This window comes from Habropoda laboriosa, unplaced genomic scaffold (genome assembly GCF_001263275.1).
Source record: "Habropoda laboriosa isolate 0110345459 unplaced genomic scaffold, ASM126327v1 scaffold18, whole genome shotgun sequence".
Classification (NCBI taxonomy): Eukaryota; Metazoa; Arthropoda; class Insecta; order Hymenoptera; family Apidae; genus Habropoda; species Habropoda laboriosa.
In genome coordinates, this window is record NW_017100152.1 from 513,435 (window position 1) to 532,371 (window position 18,937).

The following is an 18,937-nucleotide window of genomic DNA, read 5'->3' on the forward strand; positions in this document are numbered from 1 at the left end:
CCACGGGGTATAAACGACGCGGACGAAATTCAATTTGGTGCCCGGGTGCGGACACAAAGGCGTGACAGAACACGGTAGAATTTATTACCGGAGGCGCAGGACCGGTTCCCATGTACATCGCGGCCTCGCGCGAATTAACATTATAATAAGCTAACGTAAATTCGTTTCGACAAATGCCCGGGAATAATCGCAAGCACGTTTAATTGGCGTTCCGCATTGATTATTGTAGGTCATCACGCCGGCTAAGCTTATATGTATGTATTTACCTGGCAAACAGGCCGCTTTGTGCGATGACACTGCTTCCAGCATTCATAAACTTCCACCTATCAGTCGTAAATTATCGCGAGTTACGTATCGGCCCAAATGGTCGCTGTCGGTAACGTTCCCTGTTGTCCCTGCTAGCCCTTGGAGTAAATCTTCAAACCTTTCCAACGTTTCTCGAGGTGTTCTACTGGACTGTTGAAATTTTAACAGAGTTCACTTTGCAAGGGAAAGTGAACAAACACCGCAGATATTCTCTGGTTTGTGCAATTTTAGTTAGGAAGATGCTGATACATTTCATGGGAACTTATTGTTAATTTTTTCACTGACAATAGCAGATTCATTAATCAAACGAAGGTCTGTACACGTCTTTTCTCACTTTCTAGCGATTTTGAAAAATTGGGAATAAAATTTACTTGAGAGATTCATTCTTGTCAAAAAGTATCACATCGTATAGAAAATATTTACAAAAATATGATATTTTCTGCTATGGCGACGCCATTTATAATTTTGGCCAAACTTCATTTTCATCGTTTGTATTTAACATTTTTCACTACGTCAATATATTTTCGAGATATTCTAATTACTAGCTTTCCAGCTCATAAGTTTGAAAGGTGATTTACCCCGTAAATATGAATATTAGCAGCTAAAAGAAACATATGTGTAATACTTCTGGATTCCCTAACTGTCTGTCAAATTTTATCAAAATGATGACGTTCCTTGTGAGTGTTTTTGCTTGGTACAAGTACCATGCGTTGCTGAGAAGATGACGAGCGGAAGGAATGTGGATCTCGTTGGTTGTGTAGCGGACACAGTCGAAGTCGAATCATAGGAATTTATGTTATTGGCAGAAACGGTCAAATCTACCAATCCATCGCGTGACGGTGAGCATCAAAAGTTGAGCGAGCGACTTACTCCCGTTGCCCCTATGCCGTCCCGCTCGTCACTATTCTCAGCAACGGCATAGTACTTAATTTCACCAGGTTCAAGTTTTCTTTAATTTGAGCGCAGCGTTTTCTACAGAAACCTGTATGCAGGTCAATCGTGAGAAATTTACCATTGAATGCCGTTAACTAAACCACGATAAAAATTAGACCCTAAGTTTGACGAAAAATATAATTTTTTTGGAACAGAACTGTTCTAATTTTGGTTAAATATCGGAAGAAGCAGAAAATTCCTTCCATTCGTCTTCGCCAAGGGTATCACTTTTTCCGTCTAGAAGAGCCCTCACCATGAGGCGTTTCTTCTCCATGAGGCGTACTCATTTGTTCACGTCGGTGCGCGGACGTGGCATTTGGATAATTTCTCGCCTCTCTCCGCTTTAATTCGTGGAATCCCACGACGCGGGTTGGAGAAGGTTCTTTCGCGATACGACATTCGGGCGCCGATAATTGCCACGGCTTCGTTAAATAGAGGCGCGAAACGAAACTGCCAAGAAAAGAGGATGAGGAGGAGGAGGAGGAGGAGGAGGAGGAGTTAGAGGGGAGAGATAATTAAACGCGAACAGAAACGAGCCCCGACGTTCGTAATTAATGGATTTTTCCGTGGCCAAAAGTCTTCAGACGCGTCTGAATTCCGCGTTCCGCTGCCCTTCGCGCGTCGCGTTTTTCTCCGACTGCATTCTTTCCGCTCCCCTGGTTTTAAAGCGGGCAGCGTGAAAGCCGAAACTAAAATTGCTTTTTTCTCTTCTTTTTTTTCTTTCCGTTCCATTAAAGAGCTACAAATGAATCGAACACCTAAAACTCTCTCCAACACAACAATTCTCTGCTGCAATATCCTGTTTCTGAAAATTCTGCTCTCTATGAAAGAGCACCGATACAAAGAGAGATATCGATTATAATATACTGGTCATTAATAAACGATTCGAGTACCTTTAAAATTGCAACGCCAAATGGAAATTTATTTTTATCGTGTCTCCTTTGAGCCGATTTGCCGAAATCACATTCGCAGTCAAATAAATGGAAATACAGCCGGTAAATGGAAATTTAATTCTACGGTACGGGGGACCTGGTGGAAATTTATTAAATCCTACTGTGTCGCAAAATTTTCGAGCAAAGCTCCCTATACCGGTCGTCATTGTTTCGATAATTTTCATTTGAAAATAAAGGGGCTAATTTTTTTGAAGGGAAAGTGGTACACGTCGCGTGTTCAGAAAAATAGGAAAAAAAAGGAAGAAAATTAGAACGGTAGTTCGTTTTCGTGGAAGCGCAACGCGTCAGCCTGGAGAATGAGCTATGAATACGGCTTAAACAAGGCCAGCTTGAACGCAAGCGCGAGCTCTAGCCTCGTGTCCACTAATTTATCACCCGACGTTCATCCCGTTCAGCCAATTCATCGGCCCGTCAATTACAAAACAATCGAGGCACGATTAAGTAATCGTTCCGTGCAATTAATTAAAAACAGGCAAACTAGAGGTTGTACAGAGTATATCATATACAGACGAAAGTTGTATGGTATCGAGGGGGACATATCACGATGATAATTGTTCGACCTTGAGATAACCTTGGAGAGTCCGTTTAAATTTTCAAACGGAACCCTGTATTTTTTATTGCATATTCTTGTAGCTGATACTGAGACGTATTTAAAACACTGCCTACACATATATTTTTCGTGAGCCGTTGTTGAGTTATTGACATTCAAAGTTTAGCATTGCCGGACATACACCGCCAGTCAGATTACTCGATCGACCTTGGTGCTTCTCTAAACGAAAACAATTGATAATAATAAATCCGAAGTTTATCCGTTATCTCATGGTAATGGACGAATGCATTTTTCATACGAACAACGTTACCTACACACAATTTAATAGAATATGGTCTAAGACAAATCCTCATTGGATCTTGGAAAGAAACGAACAGTACCGAAACTCAGTGAGGGTGCGGTGCGGGATATTTAATTGGAAATTAGTATGTTCGTATTTTTTGGACGGAACGCTCAATGGACAAAAATATTTACATTTTTTGCAAACATACTTAACCCTCGTACGACGTCATTTTGACTTAACAGCGATAAAGTCAGGCGACTCGGACTACGTTTGGTACAGGAGATACACCTGTTTTATGTATCAAATGTAAATAAACAAGAAAAATATCAAGTATATATTGTTGAAAGTATACACATTAATACCGAATTCCTTCTTGAAACCCGTGTACAATAGAAATTTTGCTATGAGTCAAAATGACCCTGCATTCGTCTCCCGCATTCGTCTAAAACCATTCGCCTTCCGAAGGTTAACTGACATTTTGGACAATATGGAATGTTTGGAATCACTGTGCATTGCAAGTTGCACAAAAATTGCCTCAAAAAAGGTAGCATTTATAATAATTTTTTAACGAATTTTTCATCATTCAAATCAATCGAAATGAGGTAAAGTGCTGTTGATCTCCACAACATCAATTTCTAATCAATAAAGAATTAGTAGCAGATTCAATGTTAATGTAAGTTGGCAGGTGATTCCAAACTTTTAAATATCAAGTATATATTGTTGAAAGTATACACATTAATACCGAATTCCTTCTTGAAACCCGTGTACAATAGAAATTTTGCTATGAGTCAAAATGTCCCTGCATTCGTCTCCCGCATTCGTCTAAAACCATTCGCCTTCCGAGGGTTAACTGACATTTTGGACAATATGGAATGTTTGGGATCACTGTGCATTGCAAGTTGCACAAAAATTGCCTAAAAAAAGGTAGCATTTATAATAATATTTTAACGAATTTTTCATCATTCAAATCAATCGAAATGAGGTAAAGTGCTGTTGATCTCCACAACATCAATTTCAAATCAATAAAGAATTAGTAGCAGATTCAATGTTAATGTAAGTTGGCAGGTGATTCCAAACTTTTGGCCGGTAGTGTATGTGGTTCCAGCAACATGGTGCACCTCCACATTACATGGTTGAATGAAAATTTTCAAAATAAGTGGATTGGACGTGGCGGGCCGGTATCATGGCCACCAAGATCGCCAGACTTTTCGTCGTGCGATTTCTTTCTATGGGGGTACCTAAAACAAATATTTTATTGCACTCCAGTTGAGAGCGCAGGAGGGAAGCTGGGTCCTTCTGACCCGGGTACCTTGGGGAGTGACGACCCCACGTTTCCGAGTTGGCCGGCCCATGCCGAGGTGTGCAAGCACCTCATGGGTAGTAGGAAGAATCCTGCGAACAGTATGACCAGTATGGCTGGGGCACTGGTACCGCGAGGGTTGACGTTTTAAGCCCACGGTTATAAGCTCCCGTTGTCGACCAAGGGTTGGACTCGCGGGGGCAGTGGTTAAGCCTGTATGCAGGCAAGAGGCGTTGGCGTCTCGGCGGGTGAACTGCGTCTCTTCAGCTCGGGTACCGACCTGCAGAGCCGGTAGAGATTTAGAAAGGTCTCGCTCATACCAAGAGTGGTGGCCGGAGCTCGCACTCTGGTACCAATTTGGTAGTACTCGTGGAATTTATTCCGGGGGTACGCGCTGATTGAGCGTATCTCAATCCCGCGCCCATGGGGGCCGTGTCTGTAAAGCCTTCAGGCAGGTGCGGACACGTTAATAAACTCTCGGGCAATGCACTCCAGTTGAAACTATTATAGAATTACGCCAGCGTATAAGCAGTGCGTGTGCAAAAATAACACCTGAAATATTACAGAAGATGGCAAAGCAATTCGAAAACAGGTTACAGAAATGCATTCTTAACAATGGAGGACATGTTGGGAGATAGTCACCTTAGATTACACTACTTTGAAGCACACACAAAATGATGTACAAAGTCCGACCGAGCAACCTCCTCGCTGTGTACATTGGGTAACGCTAATGGCGGCGGCACGTAAACTCTGAAAGTTAATAACTGAACAACGGCTTACGAAAAATATAGGTGTAGGTAGTGTTTCGAGCCTTAGCTACGAGAATGTGTAATAAAAAATATAGGGTTCCGTTTAAAAATTTAAACGTGACCTTCGCAGGACTCTCCGAGGTTATCTTAAGGTCGAGCAGTTATCATCATTATATGTCCCCCTGATACAGAAATAATTACATATAGACACTTAAAACAGACATACTGTATGTATACATATACTTACATACGTAGGATCGATCATTCGCTTTCTCCAGATTTCTAGAAACACGTATCTTTTCTGTAAACTGTGCATTCAGTTAGATTTAACCGATATCTAATTCAAAGTTATCCTAAGTCTAACTCTCAGATGATCCGCGTCCTACGCGGTCTCAATGGAAGCCTAACTTGCTCTTTGCACCCTGTAATTGGGTTTGATATAAACTTGACGCAAATTTAACTGCGAAGCAACTAAATCAAGGTAAAATTTCACGTACAGCTTGAGAAAGAAGTTGCTCGAGAAATTGGTGCGGTCAAATTTTAGGTAGTTCATAAATATCGAGGAAGGGTGTTAGAAAATGCTTACTGAAAGCTCTTAATTTATGCAAACATACAGTGTACCTGAATGTCCATTCAAGCGAGAAATAATATTCTTGAAATCGATGTTCAAGTGTATTACAGTAGGCATAGAAGCAAGACTAAAATGTTTATTTTGCCATAATTAAATATTGAATTCTTTAATTTAAAGTCATTATAAAGCAATTCTCTCGCTCAGAATGAATGATAAAAATTCGAAAATAAGGAAAACCGAGAGATCCAGTGACTTTAGATAAACGTTTTCTCAGAAATCGTAGAGATAACAGAATTCAAGACGATCTCATTAAACCACAAGATGTATCTCTTATATTTTCCGCTGTACATTCGTTGGTCGAGGAATAAACAACATAATTGTCCAGGGAGACAAAGACGCGATCCGTGGTAACAAGTTAATATCGCTATAATTTCAGTTTACTGTGGCGTGGCAGTCGTAGATAGAGGGTTGGAAACAGAGGGAATTATTGATGTGACGGAGGAACAGGCGAATCGTGAGAGAGCCCGCGAAAATTTAAATGGAGCGTTTCGACATCGTACTTCCGCGAGGGATGATCTACAAAGTTGCCAAGTTAGCAACGAACCGCTTATCTAATCTCCCGCCGGTAAATCGAGTTCAATACGCGTGAGTCGCGGAAGAAGCGTCTCTCCTATGCTATCTGATAACTGGCATGTACGAGCTCACGTGTTGGAAATCTGGGCTCTCGCAATTTCGCGGCCTGAATAACGACCGTTCCGTCCCTTTCATACGACTGCTACCTAAATTATTTCGATCCGGAACGAAGCGTGTTTCTGCAAGGGGAAGCCAAAGGTTTTTGGAATTACGTGAGGAAAAATAGGAGCTTAAATAAATTCTCGACGTGGCAAATCATAGGGGAGAGATGTAGGATAAGCAATTTGCCACGTAAAGGAAAAATACGTGTCAAATATTTATTCGAAAACTACTAATTGCTATTGTACATAAATTTCATAAAAATCGGTGATTTACACTTGGGGACACACTTTTATTAGTAACCCTAATCTACACTGAAAAATATTAAGGTGTAGGTTTCAAAAAACTGAGAGAAAGAAAGAGGGAAGTAGAGCATAGAAGAATCTTGAGAAGAACAGGAGGATTCATAGGGTGACAGCAAGAGCCGGTTAACGAACCGATGGCGCGAAAAACTTGATTAAGCTTGGCTGCTTCGTAGAAAAGACGTATCCGCCATTGTCGACGAGCTCCACTCTGGCTCCGTTGAAGAAGCGCGACCCTGCAGACCGGTCTTGAGAATACTTGTTGCTACGCGAACCGGTGTTCCAGAGGCAACGACCGTGCCTCGTCATCGCAGAATCGCTTTTATCGCAACGAGGAGTTGTAACGTCGTAAAACAGGATTTCTCGCGATTTCCACGGGATAAAGTCGAAAGTGGAATTACTATCCGCCTGGATATTTAGATTCACGGTTCACTCTACAGTCTTCTGTACTTGGAATCCTTGAAATTTCATAAGGTAATCTGCCCTTCTTCCTTTCTTCCCATCGTTTAAATCCGCACTGAAGTTCTTCCTCGAGGAATCTCTTCCCTGAACTAATCTAACAATTAACCTTAAACTCCCACTGTTATAATAAAACTATAATTTCCAATCTCTGTCCTCGCTGTTAATTATTCATTTCACATCCCATCCCCGCTCAATCGTTTAATTCTAATTGTAAGTTAATTCTTATTTTCGGCTTCAGGGGATTCGGAGGAGTTACGCATATAGGCTATGTAAAATTTTTTCCAATTTAATTTTGCTAAGTGGAAAGTAGGACAAGCGAGCATACGCTTTCCAATTTATTCCCGCAACTCCATCTTGTTACTGCACAAGAAAATGTATCGTAGCACGGATGAGAGTATCGCTTAGCCGGATTACAGAATTGAATATCCATTGGCCTGGCGCGGCGAGGTGCAGCTTGACGTAGCAATAGTAACTGTAATCGTAGCAATAATTTCGTCGGAATGCCAGGTCGGCAACTCTAAAGTTTTAATTGGAACCTGTCATACGTGTACGTTGGAACTATACGCTACGGGCAACGTTCGAGGGTTTACGAGCAGCCAGCTAGCCGAAGGACAATAAAGAGGGTTTGTGGGACACGTATGCGCTATTTCGTGATGAATTGTCCGCCATTAGTTAGGAGACACACGGGGAAATATATTGACCCTTACAACCTAGATAAAAGGTGGAGAAGGCTAAGTACCGCTCACTTTGCACACTTTTCAGGAGCTTTAGAAAAACGCCACAATAGAAGAGCGTAGAGCTTTTTGTACTTTTGAGAAACTGCCAGTGATAAATTAGATAGATTGTATGGACGCGATGTGAGAACGGGAAACTTGTCCACGTGAATTGTTTACAGGGGGATGGATAAAAAAGAGGTATCACTAGGTAAGCTTGAATGGCTCTACCTTCCGCACGATAGTTTTTTTTCTCTTTTCCGTCAACGTTGCTTGATGTTTCAAATTACTTGTCAAGTTATTGCTACGACTCATTGTGCACAGTTGGACAGTTTCGGTGTACTTTTCGGTGGTTTTTTTGCACATCTAGAATACAGCTTCCTGCTCGCTGAATTGTTCGAAAGATTTATCATTACGCGAAACGGAAATCTGTCTCTCAAAGTACTCTCCCCTGGCTAATTCGATTCACAGCTTCTGTTTCTCTTTCTTCGAAACTGACTGATTGTTCGCCCGCGTCCGCGAAGAGGCTCGCGGTGAGGACCGAAGTCTAGCAGTGGTCGTAAATCTCTGCTTAGTTATTACCGCGCCGCGGATTTAGGCGATTCCCGAAGTAGGGATGAATATGTTGACTAACACTTCATTAACTACATATATTTACGCTTGAACTGGTTCAAATAGCAATTAAAGTGATTGACGCTAGATTGGTAATAATGGATGAGTGTATGATGGAATATGTACAGGGTGGAAACAGAGTTCGCACTTCTCGCAAGGACGTGTATCTCTGAGTCTTAAATGTGGCGTGTTTTTGACTGTTCTCGTAAGTCTGGTTTCTCAACTCGCTTTTTAAGACGGACTGTTTAAGACTGACTTCTTCAGAGCTTCTCAGAAAAGGGGAAAACTCCGAATGTGGATCTTTCTTTTCCGATTGGCTGTCGGTATTTGCCAACGCTGTTAATTTCCAATTACCATCGACCTATCCTTGTGTCCATAACACGCTCCGTCCGGATTAGGCGATGACATGAGGGGGTGAACGTCTCCCTTGTTTAAACATTTAGAACCATAACGGGAATTTCCGCCAGGCCCGGGACTCGCAGCGTACCCAGGTAGGGTCTGCTGGGCCTCGGTTCACAAACCCTTTAGAAACTCACTCTTTATGACACGGAGAATTAGCTGTTGAGGTCGTACACGACGTTCAGGAAAAAAGAAACTGTTCCTTAATGAATAAACTTTCTCAAAAACAGCTTTCTAGCTTGCGTGTCATGAAACGTACTAGCCATTTTCACGCCGTATGGATTCTTCCTTTGTACGGACTCTAGCCGCTATGGAACAAATGCTTCGACAGGGTGAAAATAAAAACTGCTATTTTTATGACTATATTCCGCGGGTGGTCCGCTGATGTTGATTAAAAGTGCCTGTACCCGGTATAAATACCACCCCTTTGCAGCCTCTACCTACGTGTAGAATCTTTCAATATTAAACAGCTTCGTGCATAATAGACCCCTAAAATCACTGTCAGGATGTTGCATCTTTCATATTTTATATGGAAGAGAGAATAATGCGGCAACTTTAAATGTTTCACAGACATGATGCGATAAATAACGCTCGTTCCATGGAAAACACCTTCTTCAGTCGTGGAACCAGCATCCCAGATTGACACCGGAATTCAATGATCCTCCAAGGTCCCCGAAATATTTCGAAAACGAGTCGTTGACCGACACAACGACGTGCACTCAATGAATCTCAATAGCAACCAGTGCTATCCTTGATCAAATTCACCTCGTTCGTTCTTTCTCCATTTCCTTTTTCTTGCACTATTTGCCTTCGGCGGATGCCTAACATAGTTCATTAATTCGGTGTTGTGGTGTCAAAAGTCACCGCGCCGCGGTGGCTACGGTGTTAAATTAATCCCGGTAGGAGTCATTTCGTTGCCCCGGTGCTAATGGCCCGCCACAGACAGCGCCGTAACGCGGCCATAAATTAATCCTGGCCAGTCGTTACGTTGCCTTCGAATGGTGGTTCATCGCCATACAGGGACGCGTGCGACGCGCCATAAACGGCCGTCGTGACGCCCGCGTAATCCCGGTCGACCCGCTGTTTCGCCGTTTTCAAAATTGCTGACGAGTCGGCTATTTCTCTCCCTCCCGCTTGTTTCGTTCTGCACCACTGACTGTGATAGGGGAGAGAAGAGTGGATGCGGGGAAACACTTTGATCAGGGATTAGATGGCGGATCTATGGGCTACGTTGTTAGAGATTATAAGCGCTGAGCTTTCTCGTTCTGCCTTCAGTTTTCTAGCCTATGTGAACGTTTATAGCTTTTTCTGTAGAATTTTGAAGCTCAAGTCTCATACTCTAAAGTCTCTTGTTTCTCACAACTCTTTCTTCCCTTCGACACAAGGCTAGGATGGCTGATATTAGGTCAGTGTCATGTTAAAAGAGACTAGCCATTGTTTTACTTTCATCCAGTTAGTTAAACGTGAATGTTGATGATGGTATACGAGCTATCTTTGTCGCAAATTAATGCTCTAGTGCCAAGTCTTTTTATGTTGGTTGAAGGCAAACGGAGAGACACCGGTGGTGAGTTGTTTTACAGCCTGGACAAAGTTACGAACTGACTCTGGAACTGAACACTCTTCTTCTGACATTTTAGGGTGCAGGGTCAACGGCGAAGCTAGACTAAAAAGGTTTGAATAAAGAGCTCACTACTCTGCGCAAAGGAGAAGCTTCTTTCTATAGATCTGGAAGAAAAGCGGAAAACATAGCTGAGAGTAGCTTTTTCGAGCAGTAGTGGTAATTTATACTCCTTGCTTCGCTTGACAAAGTGCAACAAATGGAAGCAAATATTTAAAAAAATCATTTCAATTCTATCAATATACAGGTTGATTGAACTTCATCAGCCATCGAATCGTTTTCCCAAGGTACATAAAGCGCAGAGATAAATTGTTTACAGACGGCAATATCGCACGGTTGAAGTCGTCAATCCGTGTTCAAGCAGCTTTCTCGTGTCCCTCTGAAACGACAAGCTATTTCGCAGCATCAATTCGCCAGGAAAATAAGAGACGGTGAAACCGCGGCCATTATTCACGCATGTAAATATTGTTTCCGCGCGCACGCACACACAGGTAGGAGGAATACTCTGACGGACAACAATAAATAAAAGTTTGCATCCCGTTCGCGGTGCCGCGTATTGTCCCACCGCAGGGGGAACATGTTATAACCTCGCGGACAATGGATCTTATGCGCTTTATACGCGCACGAGATCGACGAGCGTCCGACCAGAGGAATGAATGAAATTAAAACACCTCCATTGCGTTATAAAGTTCAGCAGCGTGAAATCGTGTAATCCAGATTTCTCTCAGGTTTCTAAAAATTGAAATACAGCTCTACTATTCAAACCTTTCTCTACTATGAATCGTCGGTATATATTCAGTTTAATAAAACAAGAATCTCGTATGCACTTAAAGTCTATATGTATATAATATTATACAAAAATTCTTGCCGTAAATTTTTATCTCCTTCAGGTAAACCTTTTGTTTACCAAACGTCTCGACAATTTCTCCGCGACCATTAAACGCGTTCTCCAAGAAGATTAACAGTCTGGCAGCCTTAGAAACAGACGCAAACAACGTCGTCAAGCATCACCCTCCTTCACCATGTTAAATGGAACGATTAAGACGCTGATACCCTGACGTATAGTTATCCTTTGCTCCTATTTACCCACGGAGGAAAAAGGATAGTCTTGAAAAAGTTTTCGTACGAGGGAGAACTTGAGACAAACAGAGATCGCACGCACGACGGCCAAACAATTCCGTGGGTGGGCCGTTTACATTACGGCCCGGAATCCCCTGAAATCCAAGAGGCAAGAAGTTCCAACGATATCTCGAAACTCCAGGGAAATATGCTTATCCCCGGGAAATACTGATCGAGAGATGCTAAAACGAAATAGGTCTGGTCGTTTCGATTCTCCCTCTGCGTCTCCCCTTCCGACACTCGCCACTGCTCGTCCTTTACAGGGGTAAACCTGTGGACTATGTCGAAAATCGAGTTGTTGAAACTTCTTCGCCTTCTTGTTGTACAGGTCGCGATCGAACGACCGACCGCCGTGAACGAGCCAGGTTTCTAATCAATTTACCCAGGAGCGAAGCTTCTCTCCCCTCGGCGTTGTCTCCTTTCCACTCTGCTGGACCTGCTTGTTTCTCTCTCCCCAGTAAATTGCTTATCGAGTCAGCATCGTTTGTTTTTTCCCCATCGGCGAGCACGCGAAACGGAGCCTGATAAATCTTCGTGATCATTCGGTTTCCGATGCTCCTAGGTTCGTATATGCACGCGTCAACGTGAGAAATCACTTGCTCGTTTCTCTATTGTTTATTACAAATGGTTCTTCAACTTTGTTGCCAATGCTTCGCTGGAAGCTGGCGAAATTGGAGACATATTTGCGATTCTGAGAATTGATACACTGATCTATTCGAGTCTCCAGGCTTGACCGGTTGTTTGTTCTCCGGTGCCTTCGGGTCTGCTCAGTTTCGTAGCGTAACGTCGTCAGAGTTAATTGAAGTAGCCGTGAATGTTTGTAGAGTGACGAGTTAATTTCAAGATTTCTAAAATTGATACTTCCTAATACTTCATGTTGGAGCAAATTTTGCTGGATCCATTTCGAGGGTAAACGAGCCTTACCAGAGATAGACGGCGAGCAAACGCGTTTCACTTTCTTCTGGGAGGGAAGCAGATTGACTAGAGGAGGCTGTGGTCACAGACAGCTGCCAAGTTTCGAGATCACGACGGCGCCACGGATCTATCTAGCTATTAATTCCATTTGCTAGAGAAAACGTATTGACACGGACGCGACTAGTCGATCGAACGACAGGAATCACCGAGATATTCCTCGTGATGGCTCTCATACGTGGCACCTAACCTTCCAGAGTAATCAACAGACCATACTCCTCGTTCCTGTTCGGTAATTTCCACGGATTCGTAGTGTTGTATTGATAAGAAGATAGCTCGAAAGATCGAGTCGAGCGTAAAAGGGATAAACAGACTCAGTGTGTGTGTGTGTGTGTATGTGGAATGGGGGTGAAATGGCTCGCTGCCAATTCCATCAGATATTAGCATGGAAATGGAGTGTGATTTGTGGGCCAGCTAGCCATGGACGGGTATTTTTGCGTGTGCACGTGCGGGAAAAACGCGGCGTTCTGTTTGTCTCGCTTCAACCATCCGGTAACAAAGTTACTGCGACGCCAACGTGGTGGGTAGAGTCGACAATGATGCCGGCCGTCCTAGCTGCCGACCGGACAAACACATCAACGGTGTATACCCATGGGATTAAGTGGAAAATTTATGACTCCTCTTTCACGTGGATCGTATATCGATTCGACGCTGCGTTGACCGAGAGAACGACGTGAATATATAGGAGGTACCCCTTTTCATCGTGTCCTTGGCTTCCTGAGATCTGTACACACAGGACCTTCGGCCTTTTACTTTATTTAGAGGCGAATCAGATTGGGAATATGAGAATAGAGGATTGTTCCGAGTGACTTACAGAGCAGTTATGAGAGTCTGAATCTTTAAAGCTAGACACGAGTGGAGTATGTTGAACTCTATCACTATTACTTCACACATCTCTATTGTTCTCGTATTATAAATGATTAGAGTACAGAGACGGTTTCCCACTCAACCGATCCACTGTATCGAGATCTCCACTTCAGAGGATTGATTTCTTCAGCTCACGCACGCTCGGAGCTCTTCAAACTTCTGGTGGGTAACTCGTGCCAAGAGTCTCTTATTTTTCTTCCGGATGCAACTTCGAAAACAGCCAAACGCGATACGTGTCCAGGAAACTTGGCGTTCTTGACGCAGGAACACCGGTCGTGAAGCGGTTTGATGAAAATCTACTCTGAACGCTCGCTAATGCGTCGCCTTCAAAAAGTCTCTGAACACGGGTGACGATAATCTAAATACAAAATCGATACAGGTGCGCGGCCATTGACGGATAGCCTGCTTACTAGCAACTATTCAGATAAACGCGTAACCTCATGATTTTGTACAAAGTATAGATAAAATACAATCCTCCTTAATGTTCTTCAGAAATTTCACCCATCTTCAGGGTTTTCCTCCATATTTTTCACCTACTTTTTCTTCTCCTCTAACCACTGATCAACAAATCGCAGGGGGTCTCGGAACAAACCGAAACACTCTAAATATCTCCAGTAGAAAATTATATATGTGTATATGCTTATAAGTATTCCTGGTTAAAATACATTGAATCTTGTCTGAGTTACGACCTTCGGGACTCGTAGCAAATACAATAAATCTCCCAGACTAACCCGAAACAGCACGAAGAAGAAGAAGAAGAAGAAGAAGAAGAAGAAGAAGAAGAAGAAGAAGAAGAAGAGCCGTGTCGTCGAGGATGCAGGCAAAAGCGATCAGTATGAACGGTGTATCTTCGCTAGGAGCCACTACGAAGTCTCGTCATGTTCAACACGGAGCCAGGAAGCCTGGTGGAAAGGGAAGGGTGGCATACCAACGAGTTCTCCCAACGACTCGTCCCATGGACCAGCCACCCCGTGTTCCGCGTAGAGAGTATGGCTGCTGTTAGCCGCCCCCGCGCCCTCGCCGTTAATATTAAAACCCCTTATGTGTCGTTCGTGCAGCCTCGGATTTGCATAATAAAAGAAGAAGCCCGGCAGACGACAAAAGGAGAGTAAATCCTGCACTGACCCACTGAGAGCAACGTGAAACAATTGTGAAACGCATGATCGATGATCCTTTTCTGGTTATTCAATCAGTTAACTCCTTCGTTACTGCAAGAGTTAGCCTGAAAATGCTAATCATTGTCAGTGGTCGAGAGTTCACTGCTTGCATGAAATTAGTATCAATTTGTAAAATAATTCATACTTCTGTATCTTACGGCTTTCGAGCATTTGGCGCGTGTTCGTAGTTGGCGATCATACCCAGAGTGTTAAGGAAGCCCTGGATTCATTCGAACAGACGAACGAAGTTCTCAATCGAAGGATTAGGGCTTGAAAATGGTGTAGCTGATAGTTCACGGGAAAGTTCGGTCTCGGTTTGGAATGCGGTGTTCCCCGTGCACTTCGATAAACTTCTAATTCTCCACGGAATCCAGAACCGTCGTGCAAGAGAAGAGGCACGAACGTCGGACGAAGTCTAACGAGTTTCGAGTTGCTCCTAATGTCTCGTGGCGGTGGAGTTTTAAGTCCAATGGGTGAGAACGATCGACTTAGATGCTTGTGATCTTTGTCTCGTAACTGGAGTCTATTGTAAATTCCAATCCTTTGTTTGAGGATACACCTACAATCCGCCACAGAGAAGAAGTGTCTAACAATTTGTCTATTGTGAAAAATCTTACCGACTTGACGAGGATCCAATAATGATCCAACGATGAAATAATATTCAGAAACTTCTGTGGGCTATCTAATTAGAACGAGTACCAAGAATCAGCTCGAGCTATTCCAAAATTCCTCGGTCTATTGTAAATTCAAATCCTTGTTTCAGAATGCGACTCGTGAACGCTAACTGAAGACACTGGAGGGTACTCAGCGCTAATAAGTCTGACACGAAGATCGAAACGAATTTCAAGCCGACGGAGGCAAACTAAAATTTCATTTTTCTATTCCGAGCGTGGACCAGCGTTGCTTTCATGCAATCCCTGGCCTCGGTTCTCTGTCTGTCCCTCTCTCTGTGTATTTGCGTGTACGTTTGAAACTCTCCTGGTTTTTTCTCTCGCGGCCCCACGACCGCTGGTGCACACGCTTCTGACGTCGAATTGCATCACGTAACGCCAACCAGATAGGCGCGTGATTAATGGGACGCCATGAAAAGTAATATCATCGCTGGTTCTCGCTCGGTGATTTCGCGGAGATACTCGCGGAAATGGCGGTCCACTGACGGCCGCGCGATATAAACCTCTGTTATCTGCATCAATCTGCATGCCGCGGAATATCCACACGCTTCACGGTGTTGATGAAATCCCGAAGAACCTGACGAGGGAACTCTACTACCTATGCATTTCGATTCACGTGAAAATGGTGGATTATTTGGTCAGTCAATATCTCTCAAATCCTCCTATGTTATTACACCCATTTGCTTCCCGCTTGCTCTACAAGTTGTAAATGACTGGGCAAATTTTGTCTATTTATCGAATGAAGAAACATTTGTTCTTGCTTTGAAAATGTTTTTTTATGGATATTTCGAATTCTTACGATTGGTGAGTTTTTGATCACCTTATAGGAACGTCACAGTGCTCTGTCTAGATTCTAAATACAAATAGCACTGGTAGATGTACTTTAAATAGTTACAATGGTTGATCTCTCGTGGAGCACATTATTCTATCTGGAGGATTAGATCAGTACATTCAAACGTGTCGATAATGTGGGATTTAGTTGGACTTGTGATCGAGGTTCGACAAAGTGTATGTAAAATAATGATAACAATTAATTAACAAAAATAAAGAAATAAAGCAAAAACTAGATGTCTACGTTAACTATAAACGACGCTGTTTCCACTCTGAATTTCCCTCACACAATCTCTCTTTTCACGCTTTCCACTCAAGGTTTCCACTCTTCCAAATCTTACCCCACACTGACTCTCATTCCACACTCTTGGTTTTTTGAACATGCACCCTCTCCATTCTCTCCCGAACATCCACAATTCCACCACGCACACACATTCCCCTGAGTTTTCCCCGTGACCGGTAAAACTAACTTAAAACAAACGCGTTTCGTCGAGGCCTCGCGAAAAGGGTCTGCTCCGTTTCTTTCTCAAAAAACGAAGGCAAAAACGCTTGTGATCTCACGATAATGAGATAAAGGGGCATAAATTTTGACCAGCATCACAGCTATTGTGTGTGATAAATGGACTCACTCGATCATATGACCGACCACGGCGTACCTCGAAAGGATGTTATGTTTCTGCTTTCTAGCAACCCTTGCCAGGAAAACGCATGTGTCGGTGGAGTGCACGCGACTTGGAAAAACTCTACCCTCACCTCAATGGATCACTGGACAAGTTGGATCTACCCTTTTGGTGCGCAGCTCACTTAGCGGAGCGTCGTCACCAGCGGGGTCCACGAAGAGGCGAGTGTCCACGTCAGATCCCAGATGCTGAGATCGCCTGCGCCGGTGGTCGTAACCCGCGCACGCCGATGTTGTTGTCCTGGAATCCTCTGATTTTTCTTTCTTGACGTCTTTTTCACTTTGTTTCCCTCGTGTCCAGCATCGCAAAGAACCGTATCCACTTTCGGTTGATTTTGTTCTTGATGAAACAGGAGGTCGATTAGCTAGCAAAAATTCCGCTCTAGTTTCTCCGCTACCTTGTTATATTTTTTAATTCATTATCGCACGTAGGAGACTTGTTAGAACCGCGAGAACGAGAGAACACAATCCGTATAATGATCGTTACTATACAGCTAGAAGCTTTCATACAGAGCAGGCTGCCTGAGAAATATGAGATTCAGAGGTATTCCTGCCTTTAATTTCGCTGGATATGGGATCTAGAATCCGTAGGAACAATGGGTGTTTCGTTCTATTTCACCTCTCAAAGGACATTTCGATACAATTAGAACGTTGTAGCCTCGGCCATTCAACGCGGCTTAAAAATTGAATTTTATCCCAACATCTCGCTCCTCTTGTCTCTTCCGCGTAGAATATACGTTTCGATTAAACTCTAGCGCTTGAAAGAGTACCATCAATCTTGCCAGGATATTAAAACTTTTTTGCAGACTGCAACAATGATTCAGCTTTTGCCTAACTATTCTGACGTTAAACAGCTCAGAATTTCCTTATAATTCCGTCAAGTTTCCTCCAGAAGTATGTGCATAAATTCAAACCAGTACAAAGCTGCGGGCAAATCTTCGCGAAAGAGTACAATATTGAAATACATTCCCATCGAATCCAACAATCCTTCGTATACTTGAAGATAGCAACAATCGCGGCTCTATCAAGCAGCATTTCCTTCGCACAGTGCACGCGCGCGTGCAGATTAAAGCCGTGGAAAGAAGCTGGCTCGTTTCATCCAATTTGCATGGTCGGAATCGCGGCGGCACGTGCGCCAGGTGTATTTCTGATGAAATTGAAGGGAACGACTGCAGCCTGGTGGCTCGGTCTACGGCAGCTGCGGGAGCATAAATTCCAGGACGCAGAGTATACACCTACGTGCGACGAGTTAAACGCGAAAAGTCTATTCAATCCGGTGGAAAGGATGTCCCGGACAGTGTCGCCGTAGCATAGAGGATTACGTGGCGTAAAAATAATTCTCGTCAAGGCAAATATTAAATTGGGAAAAAACGCCCAGGGACGGAGAAAAGGAACGAGGTGTTAAAAGCCAGAGGATCCTCAAGTGTTAAAAGCTAATAGCTTTGTACATTTTTCTTCTTTCAGGAATATTTTTAGACTTTTTAGAGATGATTGAAATATTGGTTCGAAACATTGGTCCGTCACTGTGTCGAAATATTCCTAATATTAACAATACGTGTGTAAACTATGTTTGCATCCCGATTATGTACATTGAACGGTGTTCCCCGGTCAGTAGTCGCGGTCAGTAAATTCTTATCTTAGCAAACACCGCAGTTTGCTGTATCAACCCACCTAGTTGATACTAAATCGATGCATGTTCTAAAGCCTATCTCCTGTTGGTCCATCCACACACATGCACATACAGAGTCTGTCAATATTTAAACCGTGTCAATGTTATTTTTAATCAGCTTTTCACCGTTCAGCTTCTCATAATTTGATCCTTGTAAAAAAAGAAAACACACCTATCTGTCCACCTCTCTCAGAGACACGTAATCACACTTTCTACACAGATGTAAATATATATAGTTCGTGTAGGTTTTTAAAGCAGGGTCGAAAGTGGGCGGAGAAATTACAGAGGGTAACACGATCGTCGGAACACGGACACCGTCATTTGTTCGCAAACAACAAGTAAAACCAACACGTAATGTTCAACAGAACAGGGCGCAACACGCATCTGTTTCGCCCTTGTTTCTGAATTCATCAACAATTTGTCGTGTTTGGCGCACACGCGTGGGAGGGAAAATTGCCTGGAGCTGCGTTTTCCCGATGCGATATTCGA